General features: G+C 51.0%; 1 protein-coding gene and 1 long non-coding RNA gene across 16 annotated transcripts in view; one reads left to right on the top strand and one right to left on the bottom strand.

Annotated features, from left to right (window-relative positions):
• On the bottom strand, nt 1–2,887 carry LOC121075001. Its single transcript, XR_005822685.1, has 2 exons — nt 2,794–2,887; nt 1–2,071 (listed from the first exon to the last, which is right to left on the bottom strand). It is a non-coding gene; the product is annotated as an uncharacterized LOC121075001 (long non-coding RNA).
• The window catches only part of LOC121074997 (LIM domain containing preferred translocation partner in lipoma), a 336,312-nt gene continuing 311,178 nt past the window's right edge, over nt 2,831–27,964 (top strand). Inside the window, exons 1-3 of one of the 15 annotated variants that reach the window (XM_040567731.1) lie at nt 2,839–2,968; nt 10,852–10,984; nt 25,581–25,686. The gene's annotated coding sequence lies outside the window, so the exon portion shown is untranslated. Of the gene's footprint in view, nt 2,969–3,127; nt 3,250–3,436; nt 3,689–10,851; nt 10,985–23,609; nt 23,817–25,580; nt 25,687–27,964 lie in introns of those variants that run through there. The other 14 variants (XM_040567722.1, XM_040567729.1, XM_040567721.1 and 11 more) reach the window with 14 other exon arrangements.

The raw sequence follows: 27,964 nt of genomic DNA, 5'->3' as shown, positions 1-27,964 counted from the left end.
TGTTGTTGTTGTTTTTTCATGGTTTTGCATCCAGAATTTCACCAAGAAGAAGAGACTCAGACTCTGAAAAATGAGGTTTCATCTGCTGACTTCTGGAAACTTTGTACAGAATCCCGTTGCAAACAATCTGGTGGGAGGTTTTACTTCAGGCTGGTTGTGGTGTGTCCTTTCTTGCAGAGGAAGAGTGCAGCACAGAGCCTGCATGCGTGCTTTGGGCTTATAAGAGCTTCTGGAGACACAGGAAGGTGAACTGACTGGTCTAAAGTCATACAACACAGGAAAAGTAGGAACAGAGGCCAGGTTTCCAGGCTTCAAGTCATGTACCTTAACCACTAAAATACTTCATTTCCTTGAATTAATATTGGCCCATGCTGACTCTTGTATTACTGCCTCCTGAGTGGCCTATGCAATATAAGGCATTTCAGTCTTTTGCTGTTTAATTCATTTTGCTGCTATGGTGCAGGGTGCGGTAGATATTACCAAAGGAATGATCGCACATTGCCAGTATTTTTGATTCTTTCCAGGCAAAGAGTAGATTTTCACAGCCAGGCTCAACACCTCGAAGTTTCTACTTTCATTTCCAAAATGTATGATATTGGTCATGATAGGAAATTGAAAAAATAGAAAATTCACACAGTGCTTGACAAGGCAGTGACCATTCTGGGCTGCATGTTACAAGGGTAATGGGCTGGGAATCAAACTTCCACCGCTGTGCTGCAGAGGATTAGTCACAGTTCACCTACCTGCAAAACGGAGGTAGTGGGAGTACTATCTCATAGTTTGGAGGCCCAAAGCTTAAAATTGTTGAGATCATTCAAAGGAGGCTGCTATGGACGTGCAAAGTATCCTCTCTTCTGCTAACGCGACTGGAAAATTGCATAAGCTTGATGGATAAAGAAGCAATAATTGTTGGATATGGGACAAGGAAAATATTTGACCACTGGTTTTCTCTGAAATACTAAATGGAGAACACTTGTCTCTCATCTTGGGCCAAACAGTTTTCTTTTAGTTTTCAGCTGCTTCCCCTAGATACTAGTTGATATTACACAAGGACTGTTGCAGATTTGCAAAAGAGAATTTCATGGAGAATAATAATAAAAAAAAAAAAAACACGCAACAATTCCTCTGTAAATCCGCTTCTCTGGAGCACTACAAATCAGGACTCTGGCGAGAGCCACACCATGCTGAGACTGACAGCCATTAGCACCAGCGAGCCCCTCGTGATGACTGCCTGACCTCTGCAGCAGAAAATACCATCAGGAGCATTCCTCAGAGTGCGATGAAGGAGCATGGCCTTGCAGCCTGGTGGTCTGGAAGGAGACACTTGAGCTGTAGCATCCCCCGGGCAGGAACTGAAGCCAGGCCTGCAGGGCCTTGGGCAAAGCCTTTGGCCACGCAGCCAGTGCCAGTGCTCCAGCCTTGCCCAGCAGTGCTTTAGGAAGCAGCCACGTTTGTCTTTCACAACAGGCCACGCTCGCAGTGTTATTGGCACTCTAGGTACACCTACAGCATGGGGCCCTAGTGACTCATGCGCTATTCTGCTTTGGTGTTGGATCTCAGCAGGGTTTAAACACGGGGTAGGCGGCTAGGACAAGGCTAAGGTATTTCTAGTCACAGTGCTTAGAAAACTTCTGTGATGGGACTGAAAGGCTCGCACGGATTTAGCTGCATGATGACATCTGGCCTCGGCAGTCCTCCCCGTTCCTCTACAGGAATTTAGCACCCCTGGTGCAGGAGGCCAGCACAGGACACCAAATAACCCACAGACAGATCATTTGCAGCAAGGACTGAATGTGGGATACGTCACAATTCCTGTGCTGTGGGGCCTGCTGGGGAAGGGGTGCCCCTAAGGGTGCAGCAGCAGCTTCTGGGGTCTCCGATCTGCCAGAGTGTGCGGGTCCATCCTTCCTTGTTTTAGACACTTGAGCAGCCAGGGAAGGGCAGGGGAGGCTGGATCAGAACTCCATACTTCAGCTTCTCAATTCTTTTAGGCACTTAACGTCCTTTTTTGGGTCCTTACGCGCAGACTTTCCCTCCTGGGGCTCTTAAGCGGTGACTGCGGACATTAAAGCTGGTAATGGGGCAAGATTGTAAACATCTTCTGAAAGTACACAGCACAGCCCTTTATTGTCAAAGTGAAATACATTTAGAGCGCTTAAAAACTCATCCAGAAATCTCTTTCCAAATGAGTAAGGCTTGGCAGCTCTCCCCTCGGCCGCCTGAACGCAGCGTAACCCTTCTGTCTTCCCCTGCTCTTCAGGGCAAACCCAGTCCTAGGCTACAAAACTGCAGAGACCCAACCTCGCTACGCCAGGGGTAACATTCCATTGTAAAAACGATCACACTCAAAATCTGAATTATTTTAATTGCAGTTCTTGTAAATAGCCACAAAACAATCAAACCGAGAGATTAGAAAATGCAGCTTCCCTTCCCCCCTTCTCCTTAGCATGCTCGCCAGGTTTTGTTTTGAATCTCCGAGCAAGACAAGACCCTTTATTGTAACCCCCACCATCCTATCCCTCCCCCCAACCCTTTTTTAACGCGGCTGGGGAAGAAGAGAGGAAAATTCGGGAAAAACACCCCAAAAAGCATAGCACAAAACTTCTTCGCGAAAAAAGTTGAATACCACCAGCATCCCGCGGGGCTGGGCGAGGGGGTTGGGGGGTACAGCGAGGGCATTTTTCGGGCTCCCCACCCTGAGTTTTAGGGCGATGCTGGCAGGGTCGGTGCCGGTAGCTGCCGCCCCCCCCGCCGTGCGGCCGCCCCGGCCCCAGCCCCGGCCCCAGCCCTTACATGGCCAAATGTGCCTGCGGGGAAAGGCAGGAATTTTGGGGCCTTGACGTCAGCCCCGGGCAGAGCTCAGCAGCCCGGCGGGGCGGGAGGCAGCGGCGGCCGCTTTCGCTTTTTGTTTCGGGGGTGTCCCTCGGAGCTCGGGGCTCCCAGCCCACCTCCTCCGCCCGGAGGGGAGGTAAGTGGGCAACGGGGGGGAGGAGGGGGTGCTGGGGATACCGGATGGGGGGAGGAGGGGGGGGGGCAGAGGGGCTGCGGAGGGGCCGGGGGAAGAGGAAGAGGAGGAGGAGGAGGAAGAGGAGGGCAGCCGCGCCGGGGCGGAGCGGGGCGGCCCCGGGCGCCCCCTCGGCCCCAGCCCCGCCCCGGGGCCCACCCCCGCCGCCTCCTCCCGCCGCCGCCGCCGCCGCCGCGCTCGCCTCCGCCGTCGCCTCCTCCTCCTCCTCCTCCTCCCCCCCCGAGGTATCGTTGCGAATAATAACTTGCCCCCTTCCTCTTCTTCGCCCCCCCCGCCGAGGCAGCTGAGCAGCAGCTGGAGCCCCCGGCCGGAGCTGGGCGGGGGGGGGGGGGGGGGCAGCGGCTGGCTCCTCCCCGTCCCCCAATCCCCCCCCCCTCCATACCCGGGGCGAGCTCGGCGGTGGGGCGGGAGCAGTGGGCCGGGGAAGGGTGGGAAGAGCTCCCCGTGCCGGTCCCGGTGCCCCCCCCCCCCCCAAAGCCCCTTCCCCGGGCCCTGCCGCCCGCAGGTGCACCTGGCCCCGGGGGGGGGAGCGGGGGGGTGGCGCTGCCCTAGCGGGCACCTCGCCCGGCCCGACCCCCGGCCGGGTGTCGGTAGTAAATAATAAGTAGAGCAAAGCCCCAGCAGCTTTTTATACACCCGGGGAGGCCCACCCTTCCCAGACAGGTAAGTACGTAGAAATTTCCCACACCCTTACGTCACCCAGCGCTTTTTTTTTTTTTTTTTTTTTTTTTTTTTTTTTGCTTCCCTCCCCCCCATTTAATTTTTGCCCTCCCCTTTCAAGCAGACAAATCTTATTCCTGCCATTGTTCGGGAGCGATCTCCACGCCCTGGGGCTGTGCTTGGGAGAAGGCAGTGCTCCGGAGTAGGAGGTGTTGATGGAGAAAACTCCCGCTGTAATTGCTCTGGCTACTGTACCTCGAGGTGCAGCATGGCCCCACGGCTGGGTTGTGCTGCCTTCTTCGGATTTGTTTTTCTTTGATTTCTACACTCATGTGAGGTGGCTTTTTGGCTCAGCTGTTTGGTTTTGGGGTTGGGTTCCTGTTTGGTATCTGTCTGTGACTTGGTCACACGCAGTATTAAGAGTTTGTGGAAACCACCAGGCTGGCTGATACGTCTTCCTACACATCCACAACACCTTGGCCCCTGTGCAGAAAGTGGTTTTGACCCCTGTGGAGTGTGAGGTCTCGCGCAGGAGTCTTCATTTTGGGGAAGTGCTCTAGATTGAGAGATTCTTTCCTTACGGGACCCGCTTTCCTGTAGAATGCTTATACCTTCCAGGAGTGGTTTTTGGGACCAAATCTGAGAGCGAGCAGGGAGTTCCTGCGCACCTGGGAGTCATATAGCAGGCGGTGGCCCACCAAGTACTTGCCAATATGGGACCTGAGGGAGGCAGGGGAACACCTGGAGCCAGAGAATAGGACACAACGTTTCATCTGCACATTACCAACGCAGTTTTTCGCACTGGAAAACGTGACTTGCTGTCCTGCGTGCAGCCCAGCCTGCTGTGCAACAGAGCGGGCTCGGGATGCGAGGAACTTTCTGGTTCTGTACGCCCTCACTGCAGCAGGACTAGCCCAGACAAGGCTAAATAATGCTCAAGGAGACGGGATTTCCCTCAGGAAATATTTCCATCTGAGGATAAAATGGATTGTGTAAAACTTTTTGCTGCCTATTGGCCTACTGTGTCTCCTGCTGACACTTCATCCCATTCACCTCACCTGTGACGCTTCATCCTGTTGCTCCTGAGTTTGTTAGCGCTGTTATTCCCCTCTTTCAGTTCCTTAGCCTTTGTTGGAGGGTCTTTCCCTAATGGGACAGGCTGTCAGCGAGTGACAGTGTGGGTGGTGGCTCTAGGGCCACCTGGCAGTGAGCCCCTACCTTTGCTGTCTTGCCCTGCAAAATGGTGGTGCTGCCTTCAGTCCTGCTGTCCTCTAATCATTGAGTTCTGTACCTGGTCTGGGATGGTGGCGGTGCTAAATCTGTCAGTGATGGCGCTGGCAGCTCTCCTGCCATCAGGAGCCTGCTGCACCTCATGGGCTCTTCTGCCACCCTGGTGCTGGAGGCCCCGAGTGGAGCTGAAGGTCGGTGTAGGCTTTTTGGGCGCCTCTTGTTTGGTGCCTGGTCATGGGCAGAAGGCGTGAAGTGACTTGGCACGTTGGTAATTTTTTAGGCCTGCTTGCCAAAGTCCAGGCCCACCCCATGTGCTCCATGGAGGCCACGGGTCTACAGGCCCTGCGCGCGTCCCATGGTGCCAGCGGTCCTGCTGTCCAGAAGTCCCTGTCAGAGGTGCGTGTCCCACGTAGGCTGCAAGGTAAGCTCCTGGGTGTAAATGCGGGACATGTCCATGAAAGTGAAGCTAAAACAGTTTCTCATGGCAGCTTCAGTGGGTACTGCAAAAAAAAGTTCCCAAGCTGCAGTGATTCGCTGCTGTTACAATCTCATGTAAAACCAGGGCAAACCAGCAAAAATGTGCCTCTAGACTGGTGGGCCAGGAGTGGTTTTCAGATCCAATATCCAAACGATCACAGTAAGGGTACAGAAAATCCCAGGTGCTATTTTGCTGCCTTGTGTTGTGGAAACTTGCAGAGCAAATTGGACATCAAAGTGCATGGTTCTGAAAATCATCTTCAGCTGTGCTGCATTTCTGACAGGTGATGGGCTGCTCTCTTACCAGAATCAGGAACTGGTGTAGCGTAAGTCAAATTTCCAAATAATAAGTGCAGATTCAGTTGTGCAGTGCTTGCCAAAGCACACGTTCCCCTAGGATGTTAGGGGATGAAGCTCCAGAGCTGGAGCAGCGAGTTGGTGCTCAGCTACAGTCTCAGTGGAGCTGAAGTGCTTTTAAATACCTAATGATCATCAGTATATATTTTTAATTACAACATAAGTTGATTACACTGTAAGTACCAATTACAGTATGGTCAGAGTGGAGACACCAGTCACTTGATTTCAAAGCCTGACTGTTGCCTTGCTTGTTATTGTTGCTGCTTGGGTTCATCAGCGTAATGTCTGACGAAAACCTGAAGTGACTCCCTCCCACTTTGTGAAGTCTGGTGGAGAATGTATGTGGTCTTGAATAGTGATAGTAAAAAAGCTGGGAAGCTGGAAAACGTGAGGGAGTTTGATCGACAGTTTGGGATTGCTCCTATGGAAAGAACACGCATTAGAAAGGTGTCACAGAGTTGATGAATGAATGATGAATTTGTGGAAAAAGGGGTCTCTGTTCCCTTGTACTGGTGCTTGTGAGATGTTGGAGCCAAGATGAAAGTGGCTGATTGAAGGCGAAGAAAAGTAAATGCTTTTCCAAGTAGGTGTAACTAAAAGGTGGAATTTATCGTGGAGAATGTTGCTGAGGACAAGAATGTAGCCAAGTCTGGAAAGAAGATAGGACAGCTGTACGACTATCAGGTACATTCAGAGGTTTGCCAGTTAATAGTGTTGCCTCTTGTATCCTAAACATCTAATTGGAAAGAAGAGACCATTTCACACAGGTTTCTCTGAAACTTTTGATGACTGTAGCTGGAGAAAAGCTGTAGCTTGGGTGAGTGACAAATGGTTTGCAATAAGACAGTTTCCATGCGTCTGTGGAAACACATACCCTCAGGGTGCCTACAGTGGCTTCTCTGTTCCTTTGCCCATCATGGTTGTGTGAACAATGCATGCTCGGTGGCATTTCAGTCCTTGTCGGGTGTCTGAAAGCAGTGCCTTTCTCCTAATAAACTCACTTGGCTGCTGGGCAGTGAGCTGGGATTCACTTACGGGCTGATGGCTGGTCCTCTGCGCTCTTCACCCTGCAGCCTTTGGCTGCCTGAAGACTCCTGCAGCTCTGGGAAACCCTTCAGGTGCGGGGAAGTCTGAACAGTCATCCCTGAGGATGCCCTGAGAGGTTTTAGAGGTGACATAGTGATGACAAAGATGTGTATTTCCTTTAGGTACGTCTGTGTCTCTAAGGCACATTACTTTTTAGGCTGAGGAGATGGCAGGGAAGCAACATGAATACAAATTCCTGTCTATGCGATCTGCTGGGAGTCTGAGATCCAGCACCTGTGCTCGCTGTATGCATGCGTGAGCAAGACAGCAGGACTCTTACCTTCTTGCAGTCCTCCACAGCCTGTTTTCTTACCCTGGTAACTTCATTATCTCCCTCTGCTCTCACAGCAGGGTAATTCTGCTAAAAGCTAGAGAGCTTACTGGAACTGCAGCCACGTTTGAAAAGCAGGCAGGAGTGGGGGAGACAGAAACCGTAGTTTATCTGAGGATGTGGGTTATCTAAGAGACGGATTTGCAAGGAACAATACCTTTAAAGAGTGTGGGTTACGTATAGGAAAACAGAGAACTTGAAATTAACTTTATGAACAACAGTTCCAGAGGAGGTATTGGAGGCAAGATGTTGATGTTGCAGTCAACTTCCACATGTACATTGGGCCTCTCCGAAGCACGGTGCCAGTAAAGTATGAAGAGCTCAATGTTTTCCTCCTTTTAATTTTGGGAGCTTTTTGTTTTGTAAAACAGAAACAAACAGAGAAGAGAAAACAACAAATCAAACCGAAAACCACAGACCAGAAAAACCCCACAAAGTTAAAAAGCTTTTGACAGCTTGCGCCTGCCCAGGGAATGGGGGTTAGCTGGGTGCAGGGCTCCACTCTTTCTGTTCCTCCTGCTTCTGGGCACAGCAAGCAGGTAGGGTTCATAATGTTTCTAGCCAAACATGAAAAAAAATGCTACCCACATTTAATCATTGTTATTAAGGTTACTGGTAGAGACACCTCGGTAGGGACTCGGCTTTTATCTCAGAAGAGTTGGTTTCGATCACGTTCTGAGCAAGCGCGAGAGCTGGCATGAAAATCATCATTTTAAGTAGCTGTCAGCAAGTCTCTGTCATTTTAGGTTGTTGGTATCTGTTGTTGGGATCTGTGGGTGACAGTGACACACGTGTGAGTCACTCATAAGCGCTCCCAAACTATTGCAATATGCTCAAGAAAGGAAAACAAACATCGGTGGAGTTGTGGGCTGCTGATAACCTTTTCTTAGAAAAAGATACAAGCTTTTGAGCGTTGCAGACTCAGTGAGGATGTTTACTGCAGCCCTTGATGCTGTAAGGGAACCTTGTAATACAGAGATTCCTCAATAACCCCATAAATAACTTTGTTTGGTCTGGGGGGGGTCGTGATGCTTGTGGGTCTCCGCCAGCGTTATGCCAGTTTTGGCTCAGTGTGACCAGCCAGTTTTGGCTCAGCCGACCAGCCCTCGCTGGGTTTTCCAGGTTAGTTGGAAGGGATCCCATTTTGCATGTAAATGGGTTTACACATTTGAGCATCCTCTGAGTAGGGGCCGTTCAGCTCTCGGCTGCCTTCATTTCCCTGCTGCCACTGCCCAGTGATGCTTCAAGGCAGGCAAACTTCTGCCAAATCTTAGATGATTGTGCCGCCAGTGGAATAGTTAGTTGAGATTTAATACGGCCATTATCTTTAGGTAATAAAATATCAACTAACTTGCCATAACTATCTTGTTTAATGTCTATTAAAAGCCCCACATTCTTCATTGACTGGGTGAAATTTAATAGAAGTTCAGCTAAGCATTTATTGCTTATTTAATTTAAAAATAAGTTGATCTCCGCAGTTGGTAACAGGCACTGAGGATTTAATTAACATTCAGTAAACTACCCTGTTAGCTCTGAATTACACAGTCAGGTCTTGTTTATGCATCAATTTGTAACTCCCCCCCTCCTCTTCGGGCTGGTGGATGCCATTGTCAGGAGCTGCAGTTGTTTCCTCTTCTCCCTCCTCCTGGGCTCCTGATCTCTGCTCCAGCCCAAGCCTCTGCCAAGTCTGCGAAGCAGGGATCGTACGTAGCACTGCTCGGTGACCAGCACCCTGCTGCTTTTTGGGGGCTCCCTGGCAGCCTGGCCAGTTGGGCAAGGCAGGAAGGATGGGGGAGGCTGGTAGATCCTGGCACAGCCCTTCGAGAAGGGGCTGTGGGCCCAGCGGGATGGGTACAGATGCTTTGCGTGATGAGTTAAAAGCAGCCCAGCTCCATGCTTTAGTTAAGCACAGCAGAACAAATGTAAAATACATCCTCTAGGGCTTTTTCAGCAACGAAGACGTCTGCATGAAACTCAGGTCAGTGAGTTTTCTGCAGAGAGACTCAGAGTGTTTGTTTCACAGGTGACTTGCAGCTGGTGCTGCGGCGGTCCCTGTGCTAATTGCACCGGGAGCGCTGTGCCTTGTGTCCTGGCAGCGTGTGCGCATCTCCCATGTGCTGCGCGCACGTACCCCGAGGAGCTCTCTCTGTTTCAGCAGTTTATTACCTCACCTTAACAGACTCGAATTACTCTACTTAATGAGGCAAGCTTGAATGAAGGCGAGGAGTCTCTCAGACAGTGCGCTTTACAGGGACTGGGTTGGGAGGGTGATTGGATTAGCGGCTGATAAGTGGTTGCAGCTCCAGCTGCCGCAGCTCCCCTGCCTTACTTGCTCCGGTGTTCGCGTTGCAGCTCAGCCCCAAAGGAGATCAGCTGGCTTCAGTTTAACACACCTCGTGGCTTGAGGTAGAGGCTTGATTTGCTTTTCATGGGTTTGGACAAATCTTGAGAGATACCTCAAGCTATTAGCGTGGCCAAGACAAGCCTTTAATCTGGTTTGCCCAAGAGAAGCAGATAGCGATTGCCCCAGCCACGTGGCAACTCTGTAGTTAATTACAAGCGATGCACTTGGTTAAAAGAACGGTGTTAAAGCTGCAAAGTCCAAGTGCTTCAAAGCTACAAAATGCCAGGATGAAGGCTGGCAATGAAACCTTAATTTGCTGCCCTCCCCACCCTCCCCCCCCCAAGTGGGTATTATGATATAGCCACTTAATTGCCAGGGCACCTCCTCTTTGTGCTCAGAATGGAAGGTGATGCTTAATGAGCACCTATTCAGCTTCTTTTCTTACTGTGCAGCGTATAGCCCCAAGCCTTATTTACTACATACCATTCAAACTGAGGGCTGAAAGCAGAATTATTAATTTCCTTTTCTGCTTTTCTGGAGAGCTCTCCGCTCTTTCGTTGGAGCGCTCTGCAAGTTGGGGTGACTATTTTTGCGGTGCCCTCCTGAGGTGGAGGAAAATTGTTCTTGCTGTTTTACTGATGGGACACCGAGGCTTGGTGAGGAGCGAAGCTGGGAGTCTCACATCATCCCTGACACTGAAATCCAAGAGAAAGAAGCCGGTCAGACCAGGGTTGCTTGCTTTAGTTTGCAGTCATAACTGATAATCAGAGAAAAACGGTTGAAAAGAATTGTTTGTAATTACAGGCTGAGTTTAGCATCCTTTTCACCCAGCTCTGGAGATTACTCTGAACTGCTCAGTGCAGTTACATCTATCTTTACAGTCCATCTCCCTCATCTCTGCTGCTTTCATCTTCCTCTTATGTGTTATCATCATCCTTGACTGGGGGCAAGGGCCGTACGTCCTGTGTGTGGGTCTCAAAGCGCCTGGCTTAGGATGGAAGCTGGGTTTTGCCTCTGGCGTTTGGAAACCAGGGCAGTTTACTGCTGTTGGATCTGCAATGGGAAGGGGAAGTCCAGAAATAAACCACAAAAATGGTTAAGGTCCAGGTGATATTTATGTATAATAATGTATTTCAAGGAATATAATAGGGATAATGGAGACTTTAGATCATCTGCTGTACATTTCTCAGTGGCTTGTTTTCCTGTGTACAGTAAAAGTGCCATTTTTAAGGTAGTTTAGGCTTGCTTTAGAGCTGTAGTGCTTCTCTGTCGCTTCTCATCCAACAGACTATTCTGTGGGAGAACTGCCTGTTCTTACGATGCCTGTTCTGCCTTCCCTAGCACAGTTCCACTTTGGTGCGCTCACAGAGGCTCCTCTTCTTTCCTGAGTTCCCGGGGATGTGCAGAGCAGCGCTTGGGAAACGCAGCACTGCATCTTTGCCATTTAAGGAGGGCTTGGTGAACCTTCTGCATAGTAAGTCTGAAATTCAAGTGCGTGAGTAATCCAGCTGAACTCTCTGCAGCTACTTGTGTGCCTAATGATAAGCAAGGGTTTAAGTACGTTCCCGAAACAAAATCCTAATTTGCTTCAAATGCAGACGGGGAAGAAACAAAGGGCAGAAATGTTAAAAGTCAGCTCGGGAGATGTCTGGCTTGGTTTCTTATGAAACAATGCTGTAGCATGCAGACTGGCAGTAGCCTTGTTGCAATAGACACCGTCCTGCAGTGCAGGAGATCACGCTGTGAATGAGGCAGACAAGTTGCAAACCTCTAATAGTGGCATTAAGCGATGAATTGTGAGTCAGAAGTGTATCTCAGAAGTTAGGAACAACACCTCGCACCTCTGTGCTACTGTAGGGGTGAGGGCAGTGTTCTTGGCACATAACGCCTCTTCCAGTGTCTCCCTTGGCATACGAGAATTGGGAGTGGGGCCAGAGCAGCAGGTGAGCTTCAAGCAATACAAGTGAGCATGCCTTTCCAACGCACTCCACCCACCCAGGTATTCGAAGTGTCCAGGGCAAAGGATGGCAGCTTGTGAAGTGCCTCAGCTCCTCGTTTCGTTGCTCCTGGCGCAGCGTGTTTTACTCTGCTGCGTGGGAGAGCTGTGAACTCGGGGTGTGCGTGGAGGCTGTGGAAATCAGTGGAGAGCTGGAGAAGGAGCTACGAGAGCAGTGCTCGCTTCCTTACTGCACGCAGGGATCCCTGCAGGGCGTCTTCGTTTGTGAGTTATTCTGCGTGAGGTTAGCTCCCATCCCCACATAGCACTCCCAATAGATTTGCGCCTTTCTGTGATTTCCCCCACCTCCTTGTTTTGTTCTGTTTTGTTTTATATGTAGGTATCTCACTGAGGATGCAAGGCAGACAGGTTGGCATCCCCTCCCCTTTGCACTGCCGGTAACGTAACCCAGAGTAAAAAAGAGAGGCGTCCTGCTCCAGGGTGTTCCAGTGCTCATCTGTGCAGGTGGTGTCCCACCTCGTCTGGGGTCAGGACAGTCACAGGGGTGTCATACCCATACCCGCACCACTCATTCCCTGCCTGCTGGAGTTTCATCTGTGCGGTAGCCCAAGCCTTTGATCTGTGTGCACCCATTTTTTTTTGCCTGGGGTGGTGTTTTAGCTCTTGCATTGTGCTGTCACGTGCAAGAAGTGCGAAAGTGATCTGCTTGCTCCAGCTTTGCTGTGTTGAGGGCCGCTGTCTGCCTGCGTCAGCTGCTCCCCATACCTTGGAGGTAAATTGCAGTGAAGCAGGAGCAACCTTAGGTTTTTTTCTTCAACAGCTCTTGATAAATTTCTCATGTCTCAGATGGTTTGATTCATACCTGGTTAAGGGTGTGCCCTACTTCATGGGTGGAACTGGATGTACAAAGGTAGCTGTGTATTATCAGGAAGCCCCACGTTGGATCATCTGGTCTAGTTCCAGCTGTTTTGGTGACTGCACCTTTTAGGACAGGAATATTTTCTGTTTGTTTTAGTTGTGCACATTCTACCTGCCATGTAATGAATGGAAACGGTTCCAGATGCTCTCGATCTCCAGAGCAAGACAAGGCCTATCCATCTCATGAATGACATGAGTAATTGTGGGCACGGCGTTCGTACTTTCCAGCGCTCCTGATTACCCTTCTCTTTATTTTTGCTTCCGTATTCCGCGGTCGCTGTTGTCTTGTGTTGTCCGTGTCTCTTAACTATGAGGGTAGCATCTTGGGTGAGCCTGTTTGTGATGGTACCCGCAGGAGAGTAGCGAGCCTGCCAAGCCGTGCCTGCTGGAAACCTCCTAAACCTGAGCAGAGGCTGCACCCGCAGAGCAGCGCGGGGGTCAGGGGAGCTCCAGCCCCAGGAGGTGACGACAACCCGGAGAGTGCTGAGAGAAGAGCAGAGCAATTGGCTTGGGGACAGAGAGACTGATTGTGAAGGAAGATGAAAAGGATGTAAAAAGTGTGTGTTAGCAGAATGTGACTAAGATGGAGACCTGATAAGTACTGAAATGTCTCTGCGGAGGAAAGGAGAGCGGTAGCTGCTGGCAGAGCAAAGCTCTCTGCCTAGGACTTGCAGCTGGGTGCAAAGCAGTTCTGAGTCACAGGAATATAAGGCTCCTGTAGCCCTGCCATCACAAACAATTACCGTGCATAATCCTTTTTGCAAAGTTGCTCAGGTCTATCTGAGACATAGCTGTGCTCTTCTCTGTTCTTCCCGGGGAGCTTGTCTCCCTCAGTGCTCTTTATCGTGGCTTCTGAGCTGTGCAGCTCCTCCGTTCATTCCTCAGCGCTTAGTCACAGGAGGTTTTTGTGGGAGGGAGGGACACCCATGAGAAATGTGTAACTTGATGCAAAGTCCCTTGCCACGAGGAATTTGGGTGGCTAATCTGCTACGGAGTGGCCTGGTGGAGCCCGCTGGAGACCCGTGGGGCTGTGCGTCTGTGTGACCTGCAGCCCTGGGGCTCCAGGGGCTTGAGATAATGTGGGTTTCTCTGTAAGAGGTCAACCCATACAACATTTGGGGGTTCCTGGTGGACTGGCCCTATGCCAGCTCGTTTACAAAATTAACTGGTGCAATTGGATGGGGGTAAAGTGGAGAAGGGGAGCAACAGGGCTCACTTAAACTGCCTGCGACTGAAAGTAGGCTGTAAACTATAGGAGAACCTCGTGCCTCTGTCCTGGCTCCAGAAAGGGAAATCTGGCAGGGGAGATAGGGCCATATGTGCAAATACAGCCCGTGGGTTTAGGTCTCGGTCCAGCACTCACATCCATAAATAGGTCAGTCCCTTCCTTACGATAGCGTTCGTGTGCACTTTGCAAACATGAACCAACTAATCCCAGCAGATGTTTGGCAGCATGGTGAGCCCACAAGGAAGTTAAATATCATCGCGCTTTGCTAGAGAGGTGCCCGGGGTTCAGGTAGCACCTGCTCGAAGAGCACGTCTGAGCTGGGATGGTTTTGGGGCTCTGTGGGCTCAGCTTTGCATAGCACCTGCCCCCGTTACATCGCGGCTATGTGCAGGCTGAGTGTGTCCCCATTGACATCGAATGCACAGCGTCCTTCGGCTTTCGAGGGGGGAAATGGGATTTAGACCTACGTTTGCACGTGCACGCTTCATCAAAACCCAAAGAAAAGGAGGTGGCGGTGGATTTTGTTTGCTGCCTGCCTTTCTCCACGTGCTGACGTGCCCAGCTCATTGTTGGTGTTGCGTGAAGGCACGGTGTTTGTGGCTAGCCTGATTCATTTGCTCGCCTCCCTCTCCTTCCCCAGGCAGGAAGGGTTATGTTTGAGATCCGTGACGCCCCGTCAGCTGCCAGAGATAACGCTGAGCACCAGGGCACTTCGCTACACCGGCTTTGCCTGCGTGGAATATTCAGGGGTCTCAAATGATGAATATCTTGCAGCCTTTTTTTTAATAGGAGAATTTTGCTCAGTGGTGCATGGGCCAAAAGCTGCCTGGTGCTTTGCTTTGCCCCTTTTTAAGGGGAATTCGGATATTTGGCTAACAGTTTTCAAAGGGAAAATAAAGCTGTGGCACATCACAGAAGAGAAAGGGGTAAGGAAAGCTCTGTAAGTCACTGTAGCCTCCAAGGCCAATATTCATCCTCTTAATAAAGTTCAGCTGCACAAGGGAGGAAGAAGGAACCGATCCTCTTCATGTACGGATTCTTATTGCCCCAACAGCCCATCTGCAGAGAGGAACCGGGAACAAAACAAGCTCTTGCTGCATCTGATTTTTTTTCTGGGTGCTTTGAAAGATGATCAGAATGCTTTAAACTCTGGGCTTTCTCGCTCAAAAAGGGCCAAGGATTTTACTCGCTTCTCCTGGCTTCTCTTTTGTGCTCTGGCTTGTTTGCTGCCCTGATTTCCAGGCAGAGTTATAATTATTATAAGGCTGCTGAGCCGACGGGGAGGCAGCAATAGGATAGTTCTGGATTAAATAAATAAATCAAGGACTTTTCGCAGGTATGTCCTTGCTCAGATCTTTGTCAGTCCCTGTTAAAAATGCATCACAGCTCAGGATAGCAGCATGTGCTTTGTCTTCTCAGTTAAAGCTTCCCGGAGGCTCCTCAGGACACCTTTCGCAGTTCAGCATCCCAAGGAGAAGCCTCCGGTGTCTTCTGCTAACACGCAGGCCGTGGGCAGCTCTTCTGTCATCATCCTGAACCTGCTCCTGGTGCTCCCTGCGTGCCAAGCGCGTGCATCTGACTCGCCCTGTGCTTTCTGCCGCTGCTGCCTGGCCTTTTTGTCTGCATTAGTTTAATTGACTGAGGCGCTCGCGGGAGAAGCTATTCATTCCCCTGGTAACTGTGCTCGACAATCAGAAGTTATTCTGGGGGTGAAGGACTGCTACAGATTTGTTTTCCTTGGCTGCAGATCTGTAGCCCCTAATAGTTTCTCGCTAAGACGAACCGAGATTGACTTGGTTTGCCGCTAATTAAAAGCCAAAAGGATCCGCAGCCCTCTCCAAAATAATTACCATCCTTGGTGAATGGGAGAAAACTCCGCTTGCTTCCCGTTTGTTTCCAGCCCCCTCCCTTTTGCCACTGTACTCTCACCTTGGCCCTGATGTGCCGGCAGCTCCGACCCCTCGCTGTCGGAGCAGCTGTGAGTTCGTGGTCGAACCCTTTCTCTGCCGAAATTGTGGCTTTTGGACAAAAGGGTAAATATGGCAAAAGAATGGGGACGTTTTATGAAGCCTCGTAGTTACTTTTGGGGGGGGGTGTGTTTGCTTGGTGGGAAGCTGCTAAAAGCAGCAGAGGGGTGTGCGTGCACCCCGTGTGCAGGAGCGTGTTTTGTCCTGACTTTTTATGGGTTAGAAAACAAAAAACCCGACATTTTGACTGCGTCTGTGTGCTCGTTACCAGGAACTCTGAATGCAGCAGCTGGAGTTCCTAGACAGCTTGGTTTCTCTCAGTAGTGGGTTTCAGATACACGTTAACTTTGATTCGTGTATCGTTCAGGGCCGGCGATGCAAAGAAAGGTGTCCTCTCCTCCCGCTGTGCTCCGTGTGTGTTCATCACCCATCCTGTCACCGCCGGGGCTGGGGACTGCCGCGGGCAGGAGGGCAGAGCCCTCTTCCTTCCACCGCTCCGAGGTGTCCCCAGAAGTGCTCGTGCCCCTCCGGTGCCCCGTAGCTCCATACGCGAACGGACAAAGGTCTTCACATCCCAGGCCTGGGGGCCGGGCAGGCTCGGCTCCCCCTGCAGCTCCTCACGGGGACATCCAGCCTGCGGCTGGTGCTGGCTGCCCGCGGTCCCCTCCGCAGCTTCACCGCGCGGGGCACAAAATCATCCTGAGCCCTCTTCATCCCAGGAGCCTCCCGGAGCCACAAGGAGCAGCAGAGCTGCTGCTGTGGCTCCTTAACCTGCCAGTTTCCCGAGGCGCTATCTGGCCGTGCCCTTAGTAACATACTTTTTTTTTTTAATGCAGATGGAGTGCCCTGTTTTAATTGACTAAGAAAAAAAGAACCTGGAAAGGGTGGATGAACTCATGACCTTGAGATAAATGGTTTCTTATTGAGTCCCTGGGCCCCTAAACCACCCCCTCTTCTGAGAGCGGCGTAGTTTAATCAAAGGTCAGGGGTTTTGTCTTCTTTGAGAGCCTCAGCAAAAGAGGGCTAGGCGGGTGAACTCTCCTCGCTCCTCCGTGACTGCAGTCATTCTTGCCTTGTCAAGTTCCCATTGAGCTCGCTCTGCTTGTTTTCTGTTCCTGGATGACGACTCTGTTGACCTTCTCTGGTCTCTGTGAATGCTGATAAGGGCTCGGTGATGGAGTCAGCTGTGTTTCTGAGGGATGTAACTGGATATACGGCGGCTACGAGCGAGCGGCTTATGCAAGGCTGCTGTTAGCCTCCGCAGCGTGCAGCCTTGATGGTTTGGTAGGAAATTGTTTTCCCTTGCCAGCTTTGCCCCCGCAGGTGTCTCCTGTTTGGAGGCTGGGTGGTATCTCACGGTGCCACATGCACGGCTCTCTGAGCTGGGGCTGCTCCCAGAGGTACCATTTTCCCCATCGTTTTATGCCCTGTGGTTCCTTCTCGGATGGCGATCAGGCACGTGGCCGTGACTCTTGTGATAGGAGCAGTGTGAATCTTTCTGTCTTCTCCTTCTTTCCTCCTGAGTGCGGTTGCTAGCTCTCCTCGAGCCTGGCGGATGGCTGGTGTGGAGCTGGTCTTGCTTGTTCCCATCTTGGATGCCTGCTGCCTTGGTGTCCTGCCAAGCCAGTCTCTGCAAACATCAGCTGGCAAGTCTGACAGAGAGATCTTGGTCTCCAAAAGTTTCTGCACTTCCTTTCTGGTTTTCCCCCTCACCGAGTGAAACAAAACAAAAAACCCAACACAAAACAACAAATAAAAAACCACGTAAAACAGTCGGTTTGTAAACTTAACTGCCAGCTTTGGTGCCAGCGACGAGATTCCCACTGCCGAGCTGAGCGCGGTGCCGTGGGAGTAGGTGAGGACGGGTCTGGCCGCGGCGTTGCTCTGCCTGGTGCCCTCGTGAATCACAGCAGCGGGATGGAGGGGGGTGAGGAGACTTTCCCTGGTCTCAGAGCGTCCCGTACCTCGGTGTGACGTTGCACCCACACGCTGCAGCTGGCCTGTCAAACAAATAGGCCAAAATACAGTACTCAGGGCAGCAGGCTGGGGGATATCGTGTGGCAAACTCTTGGAAGAACACAGAGAATTGGTAGTCAAGAAAACTCGGTGCTGAGAAACTGTCAGGTGCCTGGGCAGAAGTGTGCTCTCTCCCTGAGTACCGAGGGCATCCGGTGAGGGAGCTGGGAGGTGTTTAACTGATAACTTCACCATTCTGCAAACCTGGAGCTTCTTTCTTTCCAGGGAGAAACACGAAGTAAAATAAGTTGCACTGCTCCAGGGGTACGATTGCTACAGCCACTGTTGGTGCTAGGCAAAAACCGAAGGAACCGCAGCACAAGTCCAGCGTATTGACTTCTCTAGGCCGAGAAAAAATGGCACCGAGTGGCAAAAGACTTCTTATTCTCAAGTTTTAAGCAGAAAAAAGTTTTTTTTTTTTTTTTTTTGAGCTGTGTGCCATCCCAGCGGCAGATGACCACGTTGAGTGAAGATGGATGGGCGTCTGACAGCTCTGCCGTGGGACGGCGCTCACAATGGTGCTGAGCCGGGGATTAGGTTCGTGTTTCCTTTCCATTGTAACGTCACCGCCTCGGTTGAGCCCCTGCTGTTTTAATACCAGGGATGTCATGCGGCACCTTATTTTAGTCATCAGCGCCGGGCTGAGGCTCGTGCACCCTGCACGTGGTGGGAGAGGTGCTCAGGTGCCCTTTGGGGGAGACGAGGGGCAGCGGTGTCGCACCCCTTGCTGGTCCTCCCTGGCCCTAGGGAGGAAAGGTGTATTGGTACAAAGCATGACCTGAAAAACTGCCTCCAGAGGGCCGGATTCAGTGAGTGACCTGGATTCTGGCTGAAGTCAGGGTAATTTAGGAACTAACTCAGCTTTCTAATATGTTTTCTTTGTCTCAGTCCCCATCTACGATGGAAGTAATGGGACTTTCTTGTTCAGAAGGTGGATGTATCCACAGGCATCCGGGTTCCTCCTGGTTTTGAAAAGTAGTAAGAGCAGTTATTAGGGCTTGTCAGAATGTCTCCAGAATTTTTTATCTATATTTGGTATAAATGACTCTTTTCTGAAAATGGAGTTTTCTGTGGGAAGCACCAGCCTGCAACTCAGTTCTCCTTTTGTAGAGGAAAAAGGCACTTTTTTATTTTATTCTTCCATTTGTGATGGTAACAACATTTGCTGAAAACAAGAATGTTTTCATGACAAGCGGTTGGTGGTAAGGCTGCTCCCCTCAGCTGGCTGACTGCCACACTTCCACTCTAACCTTTGCCTCTCTGCCCCCATTGTTTTTTCCTCTATTTTTGAAGGAATTTGTGTTCTCGGTCTCTTGATCCAGCTGTTTAGAACGAGGAGCAGTGGAGCAGCTTTTTCGTTCGAGGCCCCCTCTGAAGGTACTCATTGCAAGTCTGAAACTAACAGTTTGCTATTAAGATATAAAAATGAAAGAAGATAACGAACACTTAAGCATCCTTGGAAATGGAGATGAAAAGGGGATGGACATTTCTAAAGCAGATGGAGAGATTTACTGGTCCTGGATGTTTGTTCTTGTTGAAACATCGTGATGGATTACGGTGCTTTTGAGGATACTTAGCCTGGCCAAGCGGACATGGGAGCAGGGAATCCGCTTTCCTGCCAGGTGTCTGTTGCTGTTTTCAAATGACCTGGCAGAAGTTGGGTAAAACAGAAGCTTTGAACCACGAAGACTGTCTTGTAGGCTCAAAGTTTCAAAGGTTTAATTAACAAAGGGTTTTAAGACGAGCAGTGAGAGCCCACCACGGTGTAAGGGGTTTTGTTGTGGCGGGACCGAAGCAGACCTGGGTGGAGGTAACCTTCCCCTCAAATTCTTGCCATTTAAAACCCAAATGGGTAAAAGGAGATGTTACTTTATAATACAACTCAACTTCTTCTCCATTTCCATTGCTAAGTGGCACCATTAGACTGTGCAAACGTGCACAAAAATGCCATCTCTGCTCTAGATCTCAGCTTAAGCGTGGGCTGCTGGAGACCCAGGGCTGGGACTGGGGGGATCCGGATGCCTTCGTGGCCCCATGACTTGGGGCACAGCACTTCTCCTCTGCTCCCCTGTTCTCTTCTTGGTCACCGTTTGTCTGTTTTTCTTTCCTGAGTCCTAAGACACTTGGTAATCGTGTTAGGGCAGCGTTCTGCCTAGTGAGTCCGGCCATTCCTTGGGCAAAAAATGACATTTTTTTTTGGTTTTGAATTGCAAAACATTGTGCTTTGTTTGAAACCCAGGCTCTGTGGTGCTCTGATACTGCATGCGAACTGGAAAGCGAAATCAATTATCCTTCTTTGATCGAGAAGCCGGGGTGCATTCGAGTGAGAAAGTGAAACTGCCCCCCTCTTGCTCGAGGTCGCTGCAACCAGCCTTAGTGAAATGCAGCCAGCAAACAGGGCCTGTGTGTGTGTGTGTGCTGGGGGGAATCAATGAGGCTGTTTTGAAAATCTTCCGCTTCCACTAGACTGAGGGAGTGTGAACAGCATGAGGCCGGTAGCCTGTGCTTGAAAATACAGGGTCCGATCCTGGTGTCAATTACAGACCCGTAAATCACAGGCAGCGCCACTGGCAGCCACGGGGAGCTGCTGAAAGGTCACTGCAGAATGGGACCCGCGGGCTTTCTGGCATGGGCATGCTGATTCCTCTCATTCCTTAGCCACCCTGCTTTCCTAGCCATCTTTTTCAGCGCTTTGTGCAGTTAAAGGACGAGGGATGTGACATGGCTGCTGCTGGAGCTGGGTTGTTCCTCCACTGCTGTCCAGTTGCTGCAGCTGAGAGCCGGTGGGGTGGCTCCTGGGTGCTGCAGGTAGGGCTGTCTCAGATTCCTTGGCTACTGCTTAAATATGTTGCGCCCCAAATAATTTTTCATGTGTTTTAATACAGCAGTCGCTACCTGGAGAGGCTGGATCCCACCCCACCAACGCTGCCAGGCCTGAAGGAGCACGCTGGAGCAGTCTCGGCCTCTTCCCCTTCCACCTCTGCTCCTTTTTTTCTGCTTGTTTTTAATCTCATTTTATGAACCCAAGGACAAACCTGAAAATCAAGTGTGACAGCAAAGATAAAAGTGAGTCACCTGGCCCCGAAGCCAGGTGTGCCACTGATCTAGGAAACGGGGACTCCTGTGGGGTGGTGACTGAAGGCCAAGCTCTGCTGCCCTGCAGCGTGCCGAGGCTGCTGGTGAGTTGGCTCTTTCATCCAAGCTATCTTCACCCATCGCAGCCGATGCTGCAGGTCCGGGCTGCAGCTGGTGCCAGGGTTGGACCAGGACTTTGGAAGCGCTAAGTCCCGTCACGGCCAATTTTGATGCGCGGGGTTGTGGTGGATTTGAGAACAGCTCAGCGCTGAGGACAATGAACAAGGGGTGTGCGCTTCCTTGCGGGTTGAAAGTCTTCATTCACGTAGCGTGCTTGCTGCTTTACACCAGCACGGGATCTGGCCTCCAAAAAAAAAGCAGCAGCCCGGCGTGCTGGTTGGTGCTGCTTGTATCGATGACTTTCTGAGCAGGTGCTGCTGCTGGCAGCGCCGGAGAGCCGCAGCACGGAGGAAATGCATCTCCTGCTTTTGTTATTTAGCATGATCTTTGTATTAGATAACTTCAGCAGTGTTCTTCTGAATTGGAACAGTTTAATAAATGAAGCCTGAGAAGCACAGAAACAAATAAAATTAGAAAGCTGGTAGGGATCCTGCAGGCGTTAGTGTCCTGGTATAGCAAGATAGGTCCGTGGCTCGGAGCAGCTGTGCTCAAATGTAGAGCTGCCCATGCATATAAGCTGAATTTGAAGTCAGGGTGGGACTCTAATCTCAAGTTTGCATAGAAGGGGTCTGATTTTCTTAAGTGTACAGTGCGTGGGGAGCTCAGATGTACCAGTCAGTGATGGTCAGAAGTGCTGAGGATCAGGGCTGCTTGTAGCAGAGGAAATAGCTCGAGATTTCTGAATTGAGGACTTTGGCCAGCAGAAAACAAATATTGGCATGGTGTGGGAAAGGCATAAAAATACATATGTCAAAACGGTGCAGGCTTTTAAGTGTTTTTCACTTAAAATGAAAAGGTCAGATTGAATGGGGTTGTCAGCTGGGGACCTGTACATGCACCTGCCAGTCATACATGAGCGGACCGTTGTCAGCCCGTGCTGATGGCTGACTCCCTGAGAACTTGTTGGCGCTTGAAAACTGGCGACTGGAACAGCTAAAACTACAATTTTCCTTGTAGCAGTCAGGCTGAGACATGTGTTCCTCGTTGGGGTGGGAATGAGAGCTTCCCGGTGCGAGGCTGCTTTATCCCAGTTTAACTGGTGTTCACACTGGGGCTTCTGCAAGTACAGCCGTATTGATTTAAGGAGAAAAAAATAAGAAGAATGGAGCTCTGGGTATTTGTAAGACTTTCAAGTGTAAACCAGATTTAAAGGTGAATGCAAGTTTCAACCAGTCAGGAAAAACATATGCTGTTCAGCCAGGCTGCTGGATGAGAAATGTAATTAGCACTTAAAGAAATTATTTTAACGGCTAAGATTTTCTCTTAAAGGGATTGGTGATTCTTGTTACTTCAATTATCAAGTGACCACTGTAATGTTATGCTAGAAATGCCTTTTCTTCTGAAAATGCTGACTTTATTTCTCTGAAACAGCTTTCTTGCAGAGGTTTCAAGCTGTCCGTTTCTGAAAAAAATATGAAGAATAAAAGAAAACTCAAAACATACTGGAGAATCAACATTTAAATTCAGGCATTGTAGGCTACTGCTTTTCGTTGTGATTTAAATCAGCAAACAGGAAATGTTGCTTTACATACTAGTGTTTTAAATTAATGGCTTTTCTTATCGTGAGTTGTTGATTCTCGCTGTCGATAATACGGCATCGGCGTTATCAGGCAGGGTGAGCAGGCCGCTTCTGCTCGTCGTGTCTTTCAGGATTTGAGAGTTAGATCTCAACCTGTCACCTAATTTTCCTTTCCGCCTGGGATGGTTTTTATAACTTCTGATCACCTTCTCAGCTTTTTTCGAGCTGTACCTTAAACTTAACTAGTTGGAAAAAAACAAATGAAGAAAACAATCTGTTGTGAAAGACGTCGCTCTCAGTAAATTCTGGTTCCAGTGCTTTGTTCCGAGACTGCTCGGTGCTTTGAATGGGATGGCTGGTCCCCGCTGTTCAGCTTTTTGCTTTAAATTACTTTTAAATGATAAATTGCTCGTTGAAATGCTTCAGGGTGCGTTAAAATAAGTGGTTTGCACTGCACTAAGCACAAGAACGAAGATGCACATGCGCGCACGTACGTGTGGACCGCCTCGAAGTCCCGGTGGCTGCAGCTGTGATCCGAAGGCACGAGCGGTGTGCTGAGCCCTGCCAGGGGGGAGCTGGGGGGTGTGAGGCTGTGTTACCAGAGAGACTTCCCTGCTGTTACCTCATGCACGGCCACGATAGCAATCCGGGCTTTCTCGGTGCAAGATTAAAATCAGAATTAGCCGCATGCTGGCTGCTGAGCATCTGTCGCAGCGAGCTGGAAAAGCACCTGAACATTTCCCACTGAGGTTGTTGGGGGAAGTTGTGTGAAACCCAGAGGGGGCTCCTTGGGGCTGGGCTGTGGACGTATTTCCCTGAGCACTCCAGCGGAGCAAAGACTTGTGCTGGAATCGATGGCAATAACGTGGGTACGTCCGTACGGTGTGCTTGTTCATCTTTCCCTACCTAAGCCAAAAGGGGAATGAGCATGGCAGAGAGGAGGCTTGCGGAGCTGTGACATGGAGAGGGGCAGACCCTTTTCTGGGGCAGGGATCTGTCCCGTTGGTCCCCATCAGCTCGCCTGGGACACAGGTGGGCACGAACTCGGGAGAGATGAGGCCAGACAGGGAGAGGGTTTGCTGCCAAGCTGTGGTGCTCCTTGCTGTGTACAAGGCACTGAGATGAGGGATCTGGGGAGAGGAGCTTGGGGCACGGGGTCCTCGAGTCTTGAGAAATGTTCTCCACCAAGAAATGCTTGTTGAGATCACGTCTCGGAGATCTCTGGTTGGGTGGTGACCTCATGGCTTCGTGGCTTGTGATGCAACAGTTGGGCAGCTCTGCCGGCACCGTGGGTTCGTCCTCTGCATCCCCCTCCTGGGTCCCTCTGCACTCTCAAGCCCGGACCGACTTTTGTAGCCTCCTGCTAAAGCAGCGGGGCTAAATGACTCCGTTCTGCCCAGGCCTTGTTTGGGGTCACAAACGGAGGAGTTTGGCGGACCAGCTCAGGTGGGTACTGCTGTGGCTGGCCAGGTTCTCCCTGCCCTGGTGGTCAGGAGGGGTGGGAGCCTGGGCACCAGCTGGTTGCTGCCTGCCCCGGGGATGGCACCCATGGGTCCTGCTCGCCTTGCGGGACCCAGTTACAAGCTGACAGGGACAGCCAGCGCGGAGAGGAAAGCCAGGCAGATGCATTTCAGTTAGCTGAGGCTGCCAGAGTCCCATAAACGGTCTTATAAACATCTCGTGAGTTAAACCTGATGAAAGACAAGCCTGAGCCAAGGTCTTTTAAACACAGGTTGGGTCCCAAGAATATTGTCTTACCTGGAGCTCCCGGAGGTGCTGTTGTGAATTGAATTGAAACAGGGCAGGAACCAGAGGGGAATGTTGTTGTCTTCTGCCTCTGTAGATAAGACCGAAGGGCATTTTGCCAGGAGCCTGTGGGAAGGACCTAAATTGTGTATAACTCTACATCATTTTAAAATGAAAAGTAAACATGCAGAACCATAATATTTGCTTGTACTTGTCTCCTCCTTGATGGATGAAGAGAAATTGCTCTTTGGCTGAGTTCAGCAGCAATAAAACCTTGCAGTAACTCATCTTCATCCCCAGCCTGTGGTGAGTGGGAGACACCGTTGCGATCGCCGGCTGAATTTGCCCTCGCTGCGCCTGAAGGCAGCACTGAGGGTCCTGGGGGCTTGAATACCTGCTCTGCCCACACCTGGGTCCTGTGCGGAATCATTCAGGGCTGGGCACCAGCAAAGCATCTGTGGGATGGAGCTGGGAAGGTGCTGATGGGGCTAGGGTAGACCCCAACGTGCTCTTATGATGATGGAGAGGCGAGGGTCGCGTATCCCTCCTGGCCGCATGTAGGCATGACGTGCGGTGACAAGGGGGTGGTGGCAGGGGCAGGACGCCATCCCACCGGGTGACAGGCCAGGGAGACCTGGGCTGTGAGCCACATCTGGTGTTTTGCCATCCGTTGGTTATAGATTTGTGGGCTCACATGCATCCTTGAGCAGAGCAGGTAAAACAGACGCAAGCCTGAACCGAGCGTTTCCATCGTTACGGCAGCAAACAGCAATAGCTTTTTGTGTTGTGGTGGTGACGAGGCGAGCCTGTGCTTGTCGCGAGCAGAGAGAGGGACGTGGGGGTGTCGGGGCTGTGGCTGGGATGGGATGCCGGGCGGGAGGCAGGAAGGAGTGCAAAATGCAGATGCTGTGCATCTCCACGGGATGCGCCCGGCAGCGTGTCCTGGCGTGACACTTGACATGCGCAGGATGCCGGTTGTGTGGCCTGGCCGATAACGGGCAGGCCCCTCTGGTCTGCCTGCATCTTCTGCACAGGGAAAAACAGCGTCAGCTTGGTCAAAACAGAAAATCCCGTAAGCTTCAAAACCGGTTGAAATGATGCCTCCTAGCTCCCTTGTCATGCCCCAAGCCACAGTGACTAGGGACAGATTCACCTGTCCTCGCATTTTGTGCCTCGTTTTATGTCCCCCTCACATCCGTATCTTTACAAATCGTCATATTTTGTTGTATTCCTAGTGTGACACCTTAAAGCTTGGTGATTTGGGGTCATAATGCTCGCTTTCACAGGGTGCGTAGAGCAGCTGCTGTAAAGCAGTCCAGAAGCATGGAGGCTTCTGTCTACGAAAGCTGGGGAGGAAAATGCTCCGTTTTCCAGAAGTTGTGTGGGTTAAGCTGCAAGTTTTGGAGAAGAGCTGTTGGGAAGCCCATCCAGCGTGCATCACATGGAAGTTCTTTCTCTTCGCAGGGCTGGGAAAGAAACCCAAAGTCGTGACTCCAGCAGCACCCTGTGTGTCTCCAAAAGCCGTGCTCTGACTTCATCCCACCAGCAAAGCTGTGCAGTGCGAGAGCCGGTACGTAAACACTTCTCACAGACACGAGGGGACTGGAAGGAATTGCAGCTTTTCGAGCAGTAGCACCTTCTCCATGCCTCTCTTTTAGGGGACAAAAAAAAAAAAAGGCTTCTCCTAATTGAGTGTGGAGGGGGGTTGTGATAACCGGGAAACAGGAGATGAAGTGGTAATTCCCTTGTGCTGCTTGCACAAAGAGACCTTGGAGGGGAAGGGCTCAGCACCAGCAAGAAGCTGTGAGTATTTAGAAGTCATCCCAGACTGCAGCACTGGGGCTGTGGGTACGCTCTGTCGCGTGGAGCACTGTGTGACAGCGTGCGTTTGTAGGTGATGTGGGGGGCGCTGACAAACGCGTGCGTAAGAAATGCATATATACATGTACATACAGCGTACAAATCCGGGCAAACAAAGATGTGCAGTGCATATATAGTATATACTATACAGCGGCATGTGAGAGCTCGGGGGTGTGTATACCAAACGTCTGTATATACTATATATGGCAATAAAAGAATGCATATGCATTCATGTTCTCTTCTCTTTTTCTGTCTCTTCTGTCTCTCTGTGGAGCTGTTGCAAAGCTACCAGATCCAACCTCCTGGGAAGCCTTTCTGGCCAAGGTTTTACAAGCCAGCACCTGCTTTGCCTGCCTTGCTTTCTATATTTATTCCTTTGCACACAATTTTTGCCTTTGCCCGTAAAGTGGAACTGTCACAAGCGTTTGTGTTAACTTTTGGCTGTACAGGACTTCAGCTTGCAAGTCCTAAGCTCGCTTTTGTGCGTGGTGTGGGAGGGAGCGTAGGTTTATGTAGTTGTGCATGTGTGTATGAACACCCCTGGTCCTGGCTGTCTGCATTACAGCATTCTCTGTGCTCTGTCTCCCCGTGATGCTGCAGCAGTCCCCACGTTACGTCTGTCGTGCAAGTTGTGCTCTCCACCTCTTCAGACATTTTTGTGAATCAAAAGCTCTGAGTGTCCTGCTTGTGTAATGCTGTTCAAATGAAATTAGTCACGCCTGACCCAGTGGCCAACTGATAATGATCTGTACTGCTGTGCAGGAGGCTCGGGTTGGATTTTATTCCCAGGCCCCGGAGCTTTTACTTTCCAGGATTAGGACTGCGGCAAGGAGAGGGACTCGTGGCACAGTGTGGTAGGGAGCTGCTGGTTCAGCTGTGCTGGGACATGGATCTGTCCATCCCTCTGCTTTCTGTCCTCTGTCATTTGGAGTGGTAGGTGCTCTAAAACAGGAGCACTGAACCTCGATTTATACTTAAGTACCGCTGTTTAAGCACAGCGGCAGGAGAAGACACGATGCCATCTCAGCTGGGACCCCAAAAGGACGTCGTAACTCCAGGTGGTGGGAGTGCAGTCAGCGAGTGCTGCTTGAGGGGGACGGGTGTGCTTGCTCCTGGATGCTGGGTGGCTGGTGTGCTGGGTGTGCTGGGCGTGCCCCGTCCCTGGGGCTGTCCCCAGAGCACATCAGCGCTCCCTCCCAGCCCGGTGGGTATTGAAAGGCCGTGCTGGGCTGCCTGCCAGGACCGGGAACCGGCTTGTCCTCGTGTGCTCGGGCCCCTGCGCTCCCAGCCCCTCTAACAGCTATATTCATTTCTGGCATGGGAGTCCCCCTAAGGTCACGAAGCCAGGTTTCAAACCCAGGAGCCGTAAAATATACCCTGCCTGACCCCTGCGCAAAGGCAGCGTTAACAGCCTGCCTTCCCTGGGGTTTCGTTTCCCTGTCCCCAGTATGTGCCACTGCCGCCTGCATTCCTCTCCGGCTCGGTAAGCCCGTTGCCTCTCGAGCTGACGCAGCTAATATTTCCCTGCTGGCAGGGCAAGCGAGGTAGTGGCATTTAGCTGCTAGGGAGAACCTTGATCTCTTAATGCTGCTGGAGCCCGGAGCTGCGAGGGCTGGTGCGTTCCTGGGGCAGGATTTCTGCTGTCCCAGTCACTCCTCCTCCGTGGCTTTGTTCCCTTCCTTACCTTATCCCCGTTTCATCCTGCTGCGTGTCCTCGCACAGACAGTGCCCTGGGAATTGTCTTCTGTGGAAGACTGAAAAACGGAATCAGAGTTTGCAGAGCCTTCCCAGGCACTTTGGCAACTTGTCTTGCCATGGTTTTGGAGCATCTTCTTCTCTGGTTATTGTAGTTTCTGAGCACAGAGGATGTTCCTGATGGCCTAGCTGTTGGCTGGGGCACGCAGCTCTGGGGAAGGTCTCAGGGGTTTTTATTTTTATTTTTTTAAAGAATAATTGATTGGCTGCCCACAGAGAGCTAGTCCCAGCCT

Source organism: Cygnus olor, chromosome 9 (genome assembly GCF_009769625.2).
Source record: "Cygnus olor isolate bCygOlo1 chromosome 9, bCygOlo1.pri.v2, whole genome shotgun sequence".
Lineage (NCBI taxonomy): Eukaryota > Metazoa > Chordata > Aves > Anseriformes > Anatidae > Cygnus > Cygnus olor.
Note: the sequence above shows the minus strand (reverse complement) of the source record. Positions and strands in the feature narration are given on the sequence as shown.